General features: G+C 39.7%; 1 long non-coding RNA gene across 1 annotated transcript in view; it reads left to right on the top strand.

Moving 5' to 3' along the window:
- Positions 1-17,749, top strand: part of LOC118968883 (uncharacterized) — a 60,235-nt gene that overhangs the window by 40,293 nt on the left and 2,193 nt on the right. Inside the window, exon 2 of the long non-coding RNA XR_005056725.2 lies at positions 16,942-16,996. This is a non-coding gene — a long non-coding RNA (uncharacterized lncRNA). The remainder of the gene's footprint in view (positions 1-16,941; positions 16,997-17,749) is intronic.

Here is a 17,749-nt window from a genome sequence, read left to right as displayed (position 1 = left end):
ACCCCCTCAGAAAGGGAGTTTTCTCCATATTGGCCGGGCAAGACGCAAATGCAATTACCCAACACAAGCCACTAGGGGTCACAGTTGTCCCAGTAAAGAAAGGCCAGTAGCAAGTGGAAAGTTTGGCCCTCCCAGCTGACAGTCAATAGCACCTGTCAACATGAAAAGGCAAAAAAATATGATCCAGATAAGACTAACCCAGACAGCTTCGGCATCTGCTACATCCTCCCCTGAGAAGGAACCTGGGGAGATAGATTTAGCCAGTCTTCCTGAAAAAGAATTCAAAACAAAACTCATAACCATGCTGATGGACTTGCAGAGAAATATGCAAGAACTAAGGAAGGAGAATACAGAAATAAAACAAGCCCTGGAAGGACTTCAGAACAGAATGGATGAGATGCAAGAGACCAGTAATGGACTAGAAAACAGAGGACAGGAATGCAGAGAAGCTGATGCAGAGAGAGATAAAAGGATCTCCAGGAATGAAAGAATTTTAAGAGAACTGAGTGACCAATCGAAAGGAACAATATATGCATTATAGGGGTACCAGAAGAAGAAGAGAGGGAAAAAGGGATAGAAAGTGTCTTTGAAGAAATAATTGCCGAAAACTTCCCCAAACTAGGGGAAGAAATGGCCTCTCAGACCACAGAGGTACACAGAACTCCCATGACAAGAGATCCAAGGAGGGCAACACCAAGACACATAATAATTAAAATGGCAAAGATCAAAGACAAGGACAAAGTATTAAAGGCAGCCAGAGAGGAAAAAAAGGTTACCTACAAAGGAAAACCCATCAGGCTATCTTCAGACTTCTCAACAGAAACCCTACAGGCCAGAAGAGAATGGCATGATATACTTAATGCAATGAAACAGAATGGCCTCAAACCAAGATTACTGTATCCAGCATGAATATCATTTAAATATGACGGAGGGATTAAACAATTCCCAGACAAGCAAAAGTTGAGGAAATTTGCCTCCCACAAACCACCTCTACAGGGCATCCTACAGGGACTGCTCTAGATGGGAGCACTCCTAAAAAGAGCACAGAACAGAACACCCAACATATGAAGAAGGGAGGAGGAGGAATAAGAAGGGATGGAAATAAAGAATCATCAGACCGCGTTTATAATAGCTCAACAAGCGAGTTAAGTTAGACAGTAAGATAGTTAATAAGCTAACCCTGAACCTTTGTTAACCACAAACTTAAAGCCTGCAATGGCAATAAGTACCTACCTCTCAATAATCACCCTTAATGTAAATGGACTCAAAGCACCAATCAAAAGACACAGAGTAATAGAATGGATAAAAAAGCAAGACGCATCCATATGCTGCTTACAAGAGACTCACCTCAAACCCAAAGACATGCACAGACTTAAAGTCAAGGGATGGAAAAAGATATTTCATGCAAATAACAGAGAGAAGAAAGCGGGTGTTGCAATTCTGGTATCAGACAAAACAGACTTCAAAATAAAGAAAGTAACAAAAGACAAAGAAGGACATTACATAATGATAAAGGGCTCAGTCCAACAAGAGGATATAACAATTATAAATATATATGAGCCCAATACAGGAGCACCAACATATCTGAAAAAATACTAACAGAAATAAAGGAGGAAATAGAATGCAATGCATTCATTCTAGGAGACTTAAACACACCACTCCCTCCAAAGGACAGATCCACCAGATAGAAAATAAGTAAGGACACAGAGGCACTGAACAACACACTAGAACAGATGGACCTAATGGACATCTACAGAACTCTACATCCAAAAGCAACAGGATACACATTCTTCTCAAGTGCACATGAACATTCTCCAGAATAGACCACATACTAGCCCACAAAAAGAGCATCAGTAAATTTCAAAAGATTGAAATCCTACCAACCAACTTTTCAGACCACAAAGGCATAAAACTAGAAATTAACTGTACAAAGAAAGCAAAAAGTCTCACAAACACATGGAGGCTTAACAACATGCTCTTAAATAATCAATGGATCAATGACCAAATCAAAATGGAGATCCAGCAATATATGGAAACAAACGACAACAACAACACTAAGCCCCAACTACTGTGGGACACAGCAAAAGCAGTCTTAAGAGGAAAGTATATAGCAATCCAGGCATATTTAAAAAAGGAAGAACAATCCCAAATAAATGGTCTAATGTCACAATTATTGAAATTGGAAAAAGAAGAACAAATGAGGCCTAAGATCAGCAGAAGGAGGGACATAATAAAGATCAGAGAAGAAATAAATAAAATTGAGACAGATAAAACAATAGCAAAAATCAATGAAACCAAGAGCTGGTTCTTTGAGAAAATAAACAAAATAGGTAAGCCTCTAGCCAGACTTATTAAGAGGAAAAGAGAGTCAAAACAAATCAACAGTATCAGAAACGAGAAAGGAAAAATCATGACAGACCCCACAGAAATACAAAGAATTATTAGTGAATACTATGAAAACCTATATGCTAACAAGCTTGCAAACCTAGGAGAAATGGACAAGTTCCTAGAAAAATACAACCTTCAAGACTGACCCAGAAAGAAACAGAAAATATAAACAGACCAATTACCACTAACGAAATTGAAGTGGTAATCAAAAAACTACCAAAGAACAAAACCCCCGGGCCAGATGGATTTACCTCAGAATTTTATCAGACATTCAGGGAAGACATAATACCCATTCTCCTTAAAGTTTTCCAAAAAATAGAAGAGGAGGAGATACTCCCAAACTCATTCTATGAAGCTAACATCACCCTAATACCAAAACCAGGCAAAGACGCCACCAAAAAAGAAAACTACAGACCAATATCCCTGATGAACGTAGATGCAAAAATACTCAACAAAATATTAGCAAACCGAAATAAAAAATACATCAAAAGGATCGTACACCATGACCAAGTGGGATTCATATCCCAGGGATGCAAGGATGATACAACAATCGAAAGTCCATCAACATCATCCACCACATCAACAAAAAGAAAAACAAAAACCACATGATCATCTCCATAGATGCTGAAAAAGCATTTGACAAAGTTCAACATCCATTCATGATAAAAACTCTCAGCAAAATGGGAATAGAGGGCAAGTACCTCAACATAATAAAGGCCATATATGATAAACATACAGCCAACATTATCTTGAATGGCAAGAAGCTGAAAGCTTTTCCTCTGAGATCGGGAACAAGACAGGGATGCCCACTCTCCCCGCTGTTATTTAACATAGTACTGGAGGTCCTAGCCATGGCAATTAGACAAAAGAAAGAAATATAAGGAATCCAGATTGGTAAAGAAGAAGTTAACTGTCACTATTTGCAGATGACATGATATTGTACATAAAAAACCCTAAAGACTCCACCCCAAAACTACTAGAACTGATACCAGAATACAGCAAAGTTGCAGGATACAAAATCAACACACAGAAATCTGTGGCTTTCCTATACACTAACAATGAGCCAACAGAAAGAGAAATCAGGAAAACAACTCCATTCACAATTGCATCAAAAAAAAATAAAATACCTAGGAATAAACCTAACCAAAGAAGTGAAAGACTTATACTCTGAAAACTACAAGTCACTCTTAAGAGAAATTAAAGGGGACACTAACAGATGGAAACTCATCCCATTCTCGTGGCTAGGAAGAACTAATATCGTCAAAATGGCCATCCTGCCCAAAGCAATATACAGATTTGACGCAATCCCTATGAAACTACCAGCAACATTCTTCAATGAACTGGAACAAATAATTCAAAAATTCATATGGAAACACCAAAGACCCTGATTTACCAAAGCAATCCTGAGAAAGAAGAATAAAGTAGGGGGATCTCACTCCCCAACTTCAAGCTCTACTATAAAGCCATAGTAATCACGACAATTTGGTACTGGCACAAGAACAGTGTCACAGACCAATGGAACAGACTAGAGAATCCAGACATTAGCCCAGACATATATGGTCAATTAATATTTGATAAAGGAGCCATGGACATACAATGGTGAAATGACAGTCTCTTCAACAGATGGTGCTGGCAAAACTGGACAGCTACATGTAGGAGAATGAAACTGGACCATTGCCTAACCCCATATACAAAAGTAAACTCAAAATGGATCAAAGACCTGAATGTAAGTCATGAAACCATTAAACTCTTGGAAAAAAACATAGGCAAAAACCTCTTAGACATAAACATGAGTGACCTCTTCTTGAACATATCTCCCCGGGCAAGGAAAACAACAGCAAAAATGAGCAAATGGGACTACATTAAGCTGAAAAGCTTCTGTACAGCGAAAGACACCATCAATAGAACAAAAAGGAACCCTACAGTATGGGAGAATATATTTGAAAATGACAGATCCGATAAAGGCTTGACGTCCAGAATATATAAAGAGCTCACACGCCTCAACAAACAAAAAACAAATAACCCAATTAAAAAATGGGCAGAGGAACTGAACAGACAGTTCTCCAAAAAAGAAATACAGATGGCCAACAGGCACATGAAAAGATGCTCCACATCGCTAATTATCAGAGAAATGCAAATTAAAACTACAATGAGGTATCACCTCACACCAGTAGGGATGGCTACCATCCAAAAGACAAACAACAACAAATGTTGGCGAGGCTGTAGAGAAAGGGGAACCCTCCTACACTGCTGGTGGGAATGTAAATTAGTTCAACCATTGTGGAAAGCAGTATGGAGGTACATCAAACTGCTCAATAGAGACTTACCATTTGACTCAGGAATTCCACTCCTAGGTATTTACCCTAAGAATGCAGCAATCAAGTTTGAGAAAGACAGATGCACCCCTATGTTTATCGCAGCACTATTTACAATAGCCAAGAATTGGAAGCAACCTAAATGTCCATCGATAGATGAATGGATAAAGAAGATGTGGTACATATACACAATGGAATACTACTCAGCCATAAGAAGAGGGAAAATCCTACTGTTTGCAGCAACATGGATGGAGCTGGAGGGTATTATGCTCAGTGAAATAAGCCAAGTGGAGAAAGAGAAATACCAAATGATTTCATTCATCTGTGGAGTATAAGAACAAAGGATAAACTGAAGGAACAAAAAAGCAGCAGAATCACAGAACTCTAGAATGGACTAACAGGTACCAAAGGGAAAGGGCCTGGGGAGGATGGGTGGGTAGGGAGGGACAAGGGGGGGGAGAAGAAGGGAGGTATTAAGTTTAGCATGCATGGGGGGGTGGGAGAAAGGGGAGGGCTGTACAACACAGAGAAGACAAGTAGTGACTCTACAACATTTTGCTATGCTGATGGACAGTGACTATAAAGGGGTTTATAGGGGGGACCTGGTATAGGGGAGAGCCTAGTAAACATAATATTCATCATGTAAGTGTAGATTAATGATAACAAAAAAAAAAAAGCAGTTCCTGTGTGGTGACCTCCAATGAGTTCTACACAATGGTATAAAGGGCATATAAAAGGGTAGGCAAAGGATTTGTTTGTGCTTATACAGAGGATCAAAGCCTAATTTGGCTACCCCGAAAATGAACTAAGGTACGATATGAAAAAGAACTTCCAACATCAGCACTCTCTGGAAGACTCATGCCAGAAGATGATCATCAAAAAACCCCAACAAAGATCCATGCACTGCTACAGGTGTAGATGCACTCATCCCACTGGTTCCTGGATTTGCCATGAGAATGAAGAAGGAGATATCTAAGCTGGCCTGTGCATACAGTAAAACAACAAATTTGACTGGATCTACACTGTTGGAACTCAACCAAGAATTAGGAGAAGTGCAAATTGTAGCGCTCCAAAATCTTACAACTACAGACTATATACTGTTAAAAGAACATATGGGATGTGAACAGTCCCCAGGAATGGGTTGTTTTAAATTGTCTGATTTCTCTCAGACTGTTCAAGTTCAGTTGGGCAATATACACCATATCATAGATAAGTTTTCACAAATGCCCAAGGTGCCTAACTGGTTTTCTTGGTTTCACTGGAGATGGCTGGTAATTATAGGTATGCTTTGGTTATGTAACTGTATTCCTATTATGTAAATGTGTGTGCGCAATTTAATTAGTAGTTTAAAACCTATACATGCTGAAGTTACTCTACAAGAAGATATGTCAAATAAATAATCAATCTTCCCATATTTTCTTCCGCCTGCTTTAGCTTTTCTTCTTCCTTCCTAATTACAACCCATAAATAGAATTCATGCCTCATATCGAATTTACCGTGTATCACAATTCTTCCAAGTGGTAAAGATACCTCAAGACAAATGCTGGGCATAGAAGCCAAATATGCAAAGAAGTAAAAAACTAACCCTTTCAAACAATAAGGCTTCTTTCTCACTTACCAACTTTACATTTCCCTATATGGCCCCGGAAGATGACTGGTTAGCCAGAGACGGGTAAGATTCCTCAAGGGAGGAACAACCTAAGACCGGCACAGTTGCAGGGGGACCATCAGGTGAGAAATTGGGGATCAACAGAGGTGAGGCTTAGAACCTCCCCCCCATTCTGAGAGAAATCTTCTGCATCCGTGGATGTTTTATTGCCCTTGTCTAGCTTGGATTAACACATAGTCTACAGGCACACACCTGATCATCTACATTTGCTCTCTTACAACACTAAACTATGTTTTCTACCTTTATCTTGCATCTACCCACCACTTCAGCATTTTATTAAAAATAATAATAATAAAGAGAGAAATGTGGTATCCACATATAAACCAAGTATAAAAATCAAACGAATATTCATATTTGAACTATTTATAGTTCATAATGCATGATCAAAACTGAAAGTTTCTGTGATGACTGCCCTTGTACTATTCACCATGTAACTTATTCACTATGTAAAAATTTGTTCTCCATGTAAGAACTTGTTCATTATGCTTCAGAAGATTGGAGACTGACGAAAATTAGGCCTGGGGTGGATTAATGATCATACATTGAGCATTGAGTCCCCTAATCAGAATTTTATTGTTGTTAACAACCATTTGATCAATAAATAGAAGAGATGCCCTCACAAAAAAAAAAAAGTACACACTTCCAATTGTAAAATAAATAAGTAACCGGGATGTAATGTATAGCATAAGGAATATAGTCAAAATATTGTAACAACTTGGTATGGTGATAGCTGGTACCTAGAATTATCATGTATATAAATGTTGCATCACTGTGTTGTACACCTGAAACTAATGTAATACGTGTGTCAACTACCCTTCAATAAAAAATAATTATCTAAAAAAAAAATCAAATAAAAAATTTTTCTATTTTACTACTGAGAATCAATTAATCAAATTACCTAGCTTTTAGAATTAAAATGTGATTAGATGGGAAATTTCTAAACTCTTTCAGGGATCCCCTTCTCTGACAGGAACATGTACTCATCCATAGGTTGGAAAATTAAGAGAAAAAAATGTGTGTTTTTTTGGAAGGAGCTGCAGCAGAACATTTTTCCTTATGCTCATGGGGAAATAGCAAAATCTTGTACTTACCATGGAAATTGTTCTTTCTCTTTCTCCATCAAATATGCACTGGTCATATGGAGTCAGTGTGACATCCTGAACAACTGGCTCCTTAGAGAAAAGTCTCCTGTAGTGGGAGGAGACAGTCTGGCTTCAATACACTGAAGTCACCTGGAACTGCTTCTGCTCTTCTGTCCAATTGCATGAGGTTGGAGACCTTGCTTTGAGCCATTAACTATATCCAAACACAGGCAGGATCTAAGACTCTTACATTTCATTATCAAATACATAGACTAACGTCAAATGAAATCATTCTGTAAGTCTGTGAAGGCAAAGACTGGAACCTTAAGGTCCCCTGTCTTAACCCCACCCACCTTTTCTTGCCACTGGATCCTCAGTCTTTTTCACTGAGATCATACCATATATTGCCCCTCCTGTTTTTTCATCTTCAGCCATTCCTTTTCCTTGGGGTGCTCTCCCCTCTCCTTTTGCCTATCAAAACCCTTTCCCAATCCAAACAGCACCTGTTTAAGAACTTTGCTTAGAAAGAAGCTTTGTTTGGAACAATGGACCAGTGGAACAGATTAGAGAGCCCAGATATAAACCCAACCATATATGGTCAATTAATATATGATAAAGGAGCTATTGACATATAATTGGGAAATGACAGCCTCTTCAACAACTGGTGTTGGCAAAACTGGACATCTACATGCAAGAGAATAAAACTGGAATATTGTTTAACCCCATACACAAAAGTAAACTTGAAATGGATCAAAGACCTGAATTTAAGTCATGGAACCATAAAACTCTTAGAAGATGACATAGGCAAAAATCTCCTGAATATAAACATGAGCAACTTCTTTCTGAATGCCCAAGGGAAACAAAAGCAAAAATGAACACATGGGACTACATCAAACTAAAAAGCTTCTGTACAGCAAAGGACACCATCAACAGAACAAAAAGCCATCCTCCTGTATGGGAGAATATATTTGTAAATGATGTATCTGACAAGGTGTTAACATCCAAAATAAATAAAGAACTCACACGCCTCAACACCCAAAAAGCAAATCACCCAATTAAAAAATGGGCAGAGAATATTAAGAGACAATTCTCCAGAGAAGAAATTCAGATGGTCAACAGACACATGAAAAGATGCTCTACATCACTAATCATCAGGGAAATGCAAATTTAAACCACAATGAGATATCACCTCACACCAGTTAGGATGGCCTGCATAGAAAAGATTAAGAACAAATGCTGGCAAGGATGCAGAGAAAGGGAAACCCTCCTACACTGCTGGTGGGAATGTAAGGTAGTTGAGTCATTGTAGAGAGCAATATGGAGGTTCCTCAAAAAAGTAAAAACAGAAATACCATTTGACCCTGGAATTCCACTCCTAGGAATTTACCTAACGAATACAAGTTCTCAGATTCAAAAAGACATATGCACCCCTATGTTTATTGTACCACTATTTACAATAGCCAAAATATGGAAGCAACCTAAGTGTCCATCAGTAGATGAATGGATAAAGAATATGTGGTACATATATATATACAATGGAATACTATTCGGCCATAAGAAAGAAACAAATCCTACCATTTGCAACAACATGGATGGAGCTGGAGGACATTATGCTCAGTGAAATAAACCAGGTGGAGAAAGACAAGTGCCAAATGATTTCCCTCATTTGTGGAGTATAACAACAAAGCAAAACTGAAGGAACAAAATAGCAGCAGACTCACAGACTCCAAGAAGGGACTAGTGGTTACCAATGGAGAGGGGTGTGGGAGGGCAGGTGGGGAGGGAGGGAGAAGAGGATTGTGGGGTCTCATGATTGGTGCATGGGGATCATAGGGAAGACAGTGTAGCACAGAGAAGGCATGTAGTGAATCTGTGGCATCTTACTATACTTATGATGGACAATAACTGCATTGGGGTATGGGTGGGGACTTGATAATATGGGTGAATGTAGTAACCACATTGTTTTTCATGTGAAACATTCGTAAGAGTGTTTATCAATAATACCTTAATTTAAAAAAATTTTTTTAAGAAAGAAAGAAAGAAGCTTTGTTTGATTACCTCATATTTTCTACAGTTGGAAAGCAGCAGTCCTGCCTTCCCCAGATTGGCAGCTTTAGTGCCACCAGAGCAACATACCAGGGCTCTTTATATGAATTAACTGCAGGATGGAACCCATGAACAAATCTATTTCATGGTCTGAATATCTCATGAGATTTTAACCTCATATTATTTTGCCCCAGAGCCATATTTTTTCCGTCACTTCTTGCCTATAAACCTTGTGAGACAGGGGACTGTGTCAAGGACCTCTTCGTCATCTCCTTCTCTCCACCAGAACCTTACACAGTATCTATCACTGAGTAGGTACTTAGTACAAATTCTTCAAATAGAATGTATATAAAGGAGTAAATGAGCTCCTATGTTGCATGTTTCAACCACCCATTTGACTTATCATCCCCAATCCCTTATATCATTTGCCAATCTTTCCCACTATTATTGAGCCAGCAGATGAACAAAAATTTACGTAAACAAAGGCCTGACCTTACTTTTCAAGTGTAAATATCACAGGTATTTCATATCTGCTTCCCAAATCTTAATCAGATTCTTTCTTGAATAATCCCAACACACAGCCTACAGAGAGGGAATTCTAGGGAAACATACTTCGGTTTTTAGTTAAACTGACAAGGGGCAAAGCTACCAAAGAGGCCATGTTAAAGTGTTTGAATATCATGAAAGACATGTGCAACAGATAAAGTTTCAGTTCTGTCTGGTTTTTCCCACATTGATAATTAAGGCAGCAGATAAATCTCATGATAGTAACTAGTTTGTTAAATGTGTTAATAATCAGTATGCATAACTGATGAAAAAAAACCACCTCCTATTTATTTCATTTTGGACTGGAAGAAAATTGCTTTGTCCTGTTCTATATTTAAGTATCAGGAGTTTCACCATTACAAAATAGTAGAATATTCTAAAGGAAATTTAATTTTATATAGAAACTCCCTCACTGATCACTGAATAAATATGCATATTCCTGTTTCAATTCACTCATTTTACTTAGGTATGTTTAGGCTTACAAAATTATGTTCTCTAAATATCACAACCAAGTCAGCCTGGAACTCTGCTCACAACCCATCTAGAAAACCCACAGCGAAGCCCAGTAACGAGGGCTCAATTCTTTGGCCACACCAGCCTTTCTGAAATCATCACGGAGGGTGCAAGTGTGGAAATTTGTCAGCATCTAAAATTGTGTTTGTTTTTTTTCTCTTCGTACTCCTCTTCTGTCTCCCCACTTTTTCCTCCTCATTCTTTATGTGTCACCATTTTGTTCTTTTTTCCTGTGTCATCTTTTCTGTTTCTTTATATTCTCCTTACTCTTTGTCTTCCCACTCAATCCAAAGGTGTATATTACAGATTCTGTGCTTTAGACCTCCTTTTATTTGTATGTTTACCTTTTTCCTTTCTTAACAGGTCTTCATCCCTTACCCATATATATCTTGGATTCTGCCCAGCCTTTGAAGCCCTGCTGAATTTCCCCTGAGTTCTCTGGCTTGGCACAGACCTCACCTTCTAGAGAAGTTTCAGCCCCTGAGAATCTGTACCTGCCATTTGTCATTCAGCACTGACTGTGTTTATGTTTTTTGCAAAAGTTCCTGCATCCCCAGTAAAGCACATATGCAGGAAATAACAGATGCTCAATAAAAGCTGCTAATAAATCACTGGTTATTGGTGAAAATACTTGCTCTTATAAAAGCCCCCTTTATAGTCCTTCTTCTATTTATTTCTTGCATTTTCCCATTTTCCCTCAGTTACCACTTGTTTTTCATTTACTTTCTCCTGATCATTCAGCTTCCTAGAGAAGACCTATTTCTGCTCAATCATTTGAAAACAGGAGGTGAGGCTGTATACAAGTGTGTAATTGTACAATGATAAGAATATTATATAATGACATTTTAGAGCACCTACTCAGAGAAGTTATTGTCATTTAAATGTTGTTAGACAAGTGGCATATTTCTAAGAGTGTGCATGCACTTGCTAATTGTCAGGACTCTTCAAGATGTTCCCCTATGCGACTTTTGTTGGAGATCCTCAAAGAAGATTGCAGTTTACTACCGGGAAGATAAAGGAGAAATGCATCTGTTAGCGGAAAGTCGCAGCATTGCCAAAGCTCTTTATTCTCTTATCCTATCTCTATTCTTTGCTGGAAAATGAATCGATTTCATACAGATCTTCAAAAGGGTGCTGCTCTGTGACATTGTCCCTTGTGTGATCTCCTCTCACTTGTTGTTATTCTCACCTGGTACCACTCCGTGTCCCCCCAACCTTCCACCCACTTGTGCTATAGAGAAGCTCAATCGGTGGTTTGGTGAAAAGATCTCCACATTCTCCCTCCTGCTTTTTCAATCCATCTTATCTACTTTCTCTTTCCCCCATTTCCTCTCTTGCTCATTCACCTTAGTTCCACAGTTTTCATTTGGAAAGTGAATAAAAATAAAAGCACTTCAGAACTCAGACCATGCAGCCCCAAACCTTGCCTGACGAAAATGTTTAGAGCTTAGTGATAACTCAGAATTCTTTGTGAGGATTTGAAAGACTTTTAACTAAAGCAAGGAAGGTAATGTTGCCGTAAGAGCTGCTGAAAGTACAAAAATAAAGGTATAATAATTCCTGCAGCAAAACCAAATATGTAAATGGAAAGCGAATATAGACAGCTTGGGGATGGACTTAAGATAAAATATAGCACATAGAAAAGCCATTCCCTGGCCTGGAGTTAGCACCACAGGGTGGGACTTGGACTGGGCATCTAAGCAGACAGTCAGCAACAAAGGGCCTAATAGCCAGGCCTGGAGCAACAATGTCAAGAGTCCAGGAAACAGAGGACCCCCTGTTTCTGAAGCCATGTTATCCTGTCTTGAGTTACTCTGTCCAGATGCTGGTTAATACACTTGGAGTAAAGGAATTGGTACTAGGAAGTATAAAGAAGCAAACTACAATGGAATTCCATCAATGGAAATTGGTTATTTACCAAATAGTTCTCTTTATCTCTTATGCTCACAGACAAATGACTTTCCTGAATCTTCCTTTTATTTAAGTTCAGCCATGAGCCTGAGTTCTGGGCAGAATCCCTTCTTCAGGCTCCACCCATAAATCCCTCCCATGGCTGATCCTCCATCCTTTGAACACATCTGTTGGTAGGAAAGAATTCTGTACACGTGGACGACCAACTGGAAATGACCCAAGAATCTGAGATGCCCCTTGGAGCAGAACATCTCATAAAACAAAAACAAACAACAACAAACAAAATTTACCCAACCAGGAACACCTGCCTCAGACTGTTGTGTTAAAGAGAAATACATTTTACTGTTACAAGACATGGACATTTTCCAGTTTTAGAACGACTCAAACACAGGGCTGCTCACAGGCCATAGTAGTGATTTGTGCATATTTTGCCTGCTCAGTATTCCAGACCCCATTCTCCTAATATCACCCTAGTGTTCCCAGGAAACCTTTCCCATGGTTAGTTCATGTGGTCAGCGGGTTGAGCCCCATCTCCCTGCAGATTCAGAGGTGAGCACATGACCCACTTACCACAATCACCATATCAAATCCCCTCCTCCACAGTGATAAATGGGCCCTTAACCCAAATCGAGCCAGTTAAGATGATTCCTATGATTTTTGTCTATGTTACAAGGAAAGAAACATATTTCACAAGGTTTGCAATTGTAAGAATGTCATTGTGGAGGTTTCAGGCTTCCATGTGGGGAATGCCAGGCAGAGAAAGCAGAAATAAGAGAAAGTTTTTTGGTGACATTGTTTGAACACCTCAATCTAGCCATATCTGAAGCAAAGTGTCTGTGACATTTTGAGTTACATTAGGATATACACTTCCCTTCCAATTGGTCAGTATTTTTATTTCATTTTGTTGCTATGACAAATTACCAAGAACATAGTGGCTTAAAACATAGAAATTATTCTCATATAGCTCTGGAGGTCATTGGTCTGAAATCAGGTGTACAGGGCTGAAGTCAAAGATCTGGCAAGGCTGGTTCCTTCTGGTTTCCTTACTTGTTCCTGATTTTGTCGGCTGCCTGTAGCCCTTGCCCATGGCCCCTTTCTTCATGCTGAAAGCCCAGAGTGCAGCATCTTGTCTCTTCTCTGACCCCTGCCTCCCTCTTGTAAGGAACTTGTAGTGATGCTGGGTCACCCAGGTAATCCGGAATAATCTCCCTATATCACAATCCTTAACTCAATGATATCTACAAAGTCCCTTTGCCACATATGAATGACTCTCCTGAATCTTCCTTTTATTTAAGTGCACCCAGAAGGCATAACATATTTGTGTCTTCTGGGAATTAGGACATGGATATCCTTGGGGAGCCATTATTGAGTTTAGCATAGCCAATGTGATTTGAATTTTTGTACTTAAGCCCTGACGACTTTCTCTGAATTTTTAACCTGTGCTCCTTAAATCTTACAGAACCTGTGTCTCTAAATTACGGTCCCAGCCTAAGCTGCAGGAAGAAGAAGGAGGAGAATGTGTATTGGAGCAAGAAATAAGCAGGCCATTATGTAGGAAAGTATAAAACACCTAAGTTCACAGAGGGCCCCTCATAAACTTTTGAAAGGCAGGCTGTGTACTGTGTGTTTTGTAATTGGTGCTGGCCTGCCGCTGGGATATTGCCTCTAGACGGGATTAATTACCTTTGGACTTCCTTGCAGGCAATCTTTTAATTTTCCTATAATTTTAAAGGTAACCATTCTTTATAATTAGGGTGCCATGACAATTTATCATCTAAATCAGAATATATTTGAAGGGAAAAAAAGGTGCTTTTTAAAATTAATCCAGAATAACAGGCATAAATTGGACACTGCAGGGAAGCCAGGATATGAGTTTACCCTACTAATAATAAGACATAGTAACATATTATCTAAACTAACTTGTTCAAGTTCCAGGAAAGATTTCTGCTCTCCAGAAAATACAAGTATGTAAAGGAAAAGTCAAAAATTACTTTTTGTATATTTTTTCCCTTGAGGATGAACATAAATCATAAACTCATTTAAGACATTGGACTTTTTTATAGTCTGTAATAGTGGAAAAGTATCTAATATGGTGGAAACTATTCAAGTATTAAATACATTCATCCATTAATTTACTCATCCAGAAATTATTTAATGAGCACTTGTATGTACACCAGCCACAGTGCTAGGACTCGGACAAGTTATGGCCATGACAGAGGTTTATGAAGACAGACAGCTGGGTGAACAGGGGGGAAGACACAGAGGGGCCTTCTGACAGGATCAGGAAAGCATCTGACACATTAATAGGAGAGGAAGAGGTTCACGGTTTATTTTGATTTAAGAGGTGTGAAGATGGAGAGGTTATTTGAAGGAGATGGTGGTTGGGTCCAGATCTGGAAAAGCCAAGAATGAGATGTGGGCATCTCATTTGTACTCAGCAGTGAATCAGCAGGGGTGCTGTCAAACTCAGAAGGATGTGATCAGCTTTACCTTCTAAGAAGGCAATTCTGAAGCCTGCAGGGAACCAGAAGATCATGGGGAGGAGTTCGGTATAGAAATAGCCATGACAGCTAGAGGTCTTTCTGAGTAATTACTGAGTGATGGCTGCTATTATGTGTTTTTTATCATTTAAATTCATATGTGTCCCTCCAACTTCTTAAACTTGTGACAATTGCTGGCCTGTGTTTTAGAGGAGAACACCAGTGTGGCAAGATATTGAGTAATTACTTAAGGCCAAACAACTGGTCAATAGTGTTGCTTGGATTCAAACATAATCTGTCTGCTTTAGGTCTGCAGCAGTCACTGCATACTACCACTACCCCATGTGAATGATAACCTGAACTAAGAGAATGAATGTGGCAATATGGAGAAGAGACACGGTTTGGAAGAGGACATCTCTCATCTTTGAGTTTTGATAGCCCCTTCTTCTGAGCAATTGTTTGCAGAATATAGGGTGACAAAAGAATTAGAGCTGATTTTAAGATCCATAATATGAGCATTGGGTGTACAATGACATCAATTGAAACAAATTTCAGGTTGAGCCCTATTGGAAACAAAGATGGAATTCTCAGCATGCAGTATAGTGAATTGGAAATTCCTGCAGAATACAGTGATAGATGTACATGCTCAGAGGTAGTGCGAGGGGCTGGGAGTGGAGGCAGATGAATAGGAGCCATGAGTAATGGCAGCCTAGGAAATGAAGACAATGTATAGCAGTTAAATTCCTACTTATCCCTCAAAGACTAAATCAAACATAACCCTGAGCACAGTTCCTTGAACAACATGGACATTCATTCAGTAATAGCAGCTGCTTAACTGACTGACTGAAAGAATGAATTTCTACAGCAAGTTTCTCCAACAATTACATCCCATGGTGGGTGACCCTTTCACTTCTCAGCTTCTGTGGCACTTGCCACCTGGGCCACTCATTAGGCACCCATATGTGTGTACTTCTGTTAGATCTCACTCTCTGCATATGCTCCTTTCTTACCAGCTGGCTTTGAAGCTGCTTAAGACAGGGTCACAATGTAAACCTCTTGGTGTTCTCCACAGCTAGTTGTATTTTGGAGTTGTATGAAAGAGCCACCTTACTTCATTTCTTGCAGAGTGGATCACAATATTGAGCAAGCCCCAGGCCCAGCTAGATTGCAAAGGAGAGGACAACACAGACAGTCAGAAAGTCGATCTTACTACAAGAACGTGGTTGCCTGGACCCTTCACAGCAAGAAGCTGCCGTAACTGCTCTTCCAAGAGAGAAAGGCCATGGCTGATGAAGGCAGACCCAGTACTCCTGCTCAGAGAAACCTCGGGGGCTGGCCTACCCCTTCCCTGGAGCACGCTCTGCAATTAATAGTATCTGTTCTTTAAGTCATGTTAACCCTTCCATCACTAAAAGGAGGTTTTGTATACTAGGTGGCTGTGTCCGCCTCAAATCACCCATCAGCCATTATGACAGGTTATTTGTGTTTTACACAGGATGCCTTAACAGCTTCCCAAAGAAACCCACTCACCTAGAGTCCATTTAACAAGTCATAATATACCCTAATGATGTGTTTTTTAAATCATTAGAAAAAAGATAGTGTATATTAATTGGTAACATTAACTCATTATGGCATATATTAAAAGAATTTGCACAGTTCAGATTTAAGCAATTTCCTCATTATTATCTTTATAGGTTCACTATGGAAAGTAGATTTTATATCCCTTGTTAACATATGATTAAAAAAAAAAAACACACTGAGGCTCAGACACTAGAATTCACTTGAATAATATCACATTGTTCGAAGTAGCATTCCTGGAACTCAAATCCAAGTCCAGTTTATCTACAGCATTCCTCCATACCACAGCTGCTGTTAAACAACAATGATCAGCATTGTTCTTTAGAGATTATCAATCTATTCCATACATGTTTGATTTTATCCTTATAGGAATTCTGGCAAGTAGGACTGACAGGCAGTGTTCTCTTTTACAGATAAAGAAACTGCAGCTCAAAGCACGTCAACTGTTTGTGTGAAGGAACGTGGACAGTAAGTGGCTGGATGGGAGAAGCGTCTGTGAGGGACATGCTAGGATGGCTCTTTCCCCTGCAGCATGACAGGCCAGTGATAACCAAAGGGCCATTTAGTATGTGCTCGTGTTCTCCCTAGTCGTTTTTTCAATGAACATACTGTCAACCAGGATGGCAAATTAGAGGTCCTTGGTCATGAGGGTAACACAGGGAGGCTGGTGGCAGTGGGCAGCCCTGGTACCCTACTCACAAGTCCCAAGAAGCAGCATGCAAGCAGCTGCCATGGCTTCAGGGCCCCTGTGGTGTAAACATGCAGGCTCACTGCAAAAGTGGTTTATGACACAGGCTTTGGTGTCGGAGAATTCTGGGTGAGTGCTAGGCACGGCTTGGCCTATTGTGAACTAGACAGCCTTGGGCCTGTAGACTGGAACACCAACAGTGCCTTCTTCATGGAGCAGTTGGTGCTGGCCTGTGGAAATAATGCTTAGAAGGCACAGCACAGAGCCTAGTACAGACTGAGAGGCACAGTAGCACAAGGGGTTATCTACTCCCAGAGGCACTGATAGCCTCCAGGCTAGGAGGGAAAGAAGAGACAGGGACATTGAAAGTGGGATTTGGTCCTGCTTTTTTCTCATAACAGATTCTCAGTGGATGTTATCAAACATCTGATTTCCTTACTCTTTCACTGACACAGCCCCTGACAGTTCAGAGGGCACCTGCCACAAGAATTTGCTCCCTGTGGAGCTAGTCTGTGGGATGGATGCCGTGCAGG

Source organism: Manis javanica, chromosome 7 (genome assembly GCF_040802235.1).
Source record: "Manis javanica isolate MJ-LG chromosome 7, MJ_LKY, whole genome shotgun sequence".
Classification (NCBI taxonomy): Eukaryota; Metazoa; Chordata; class Mammalia; order Pholidota; family Manidae; genus Manis; species Manis javanica.
This window is presented reverse-complemented; position numbering and strand designations above follow the sequence as displayed.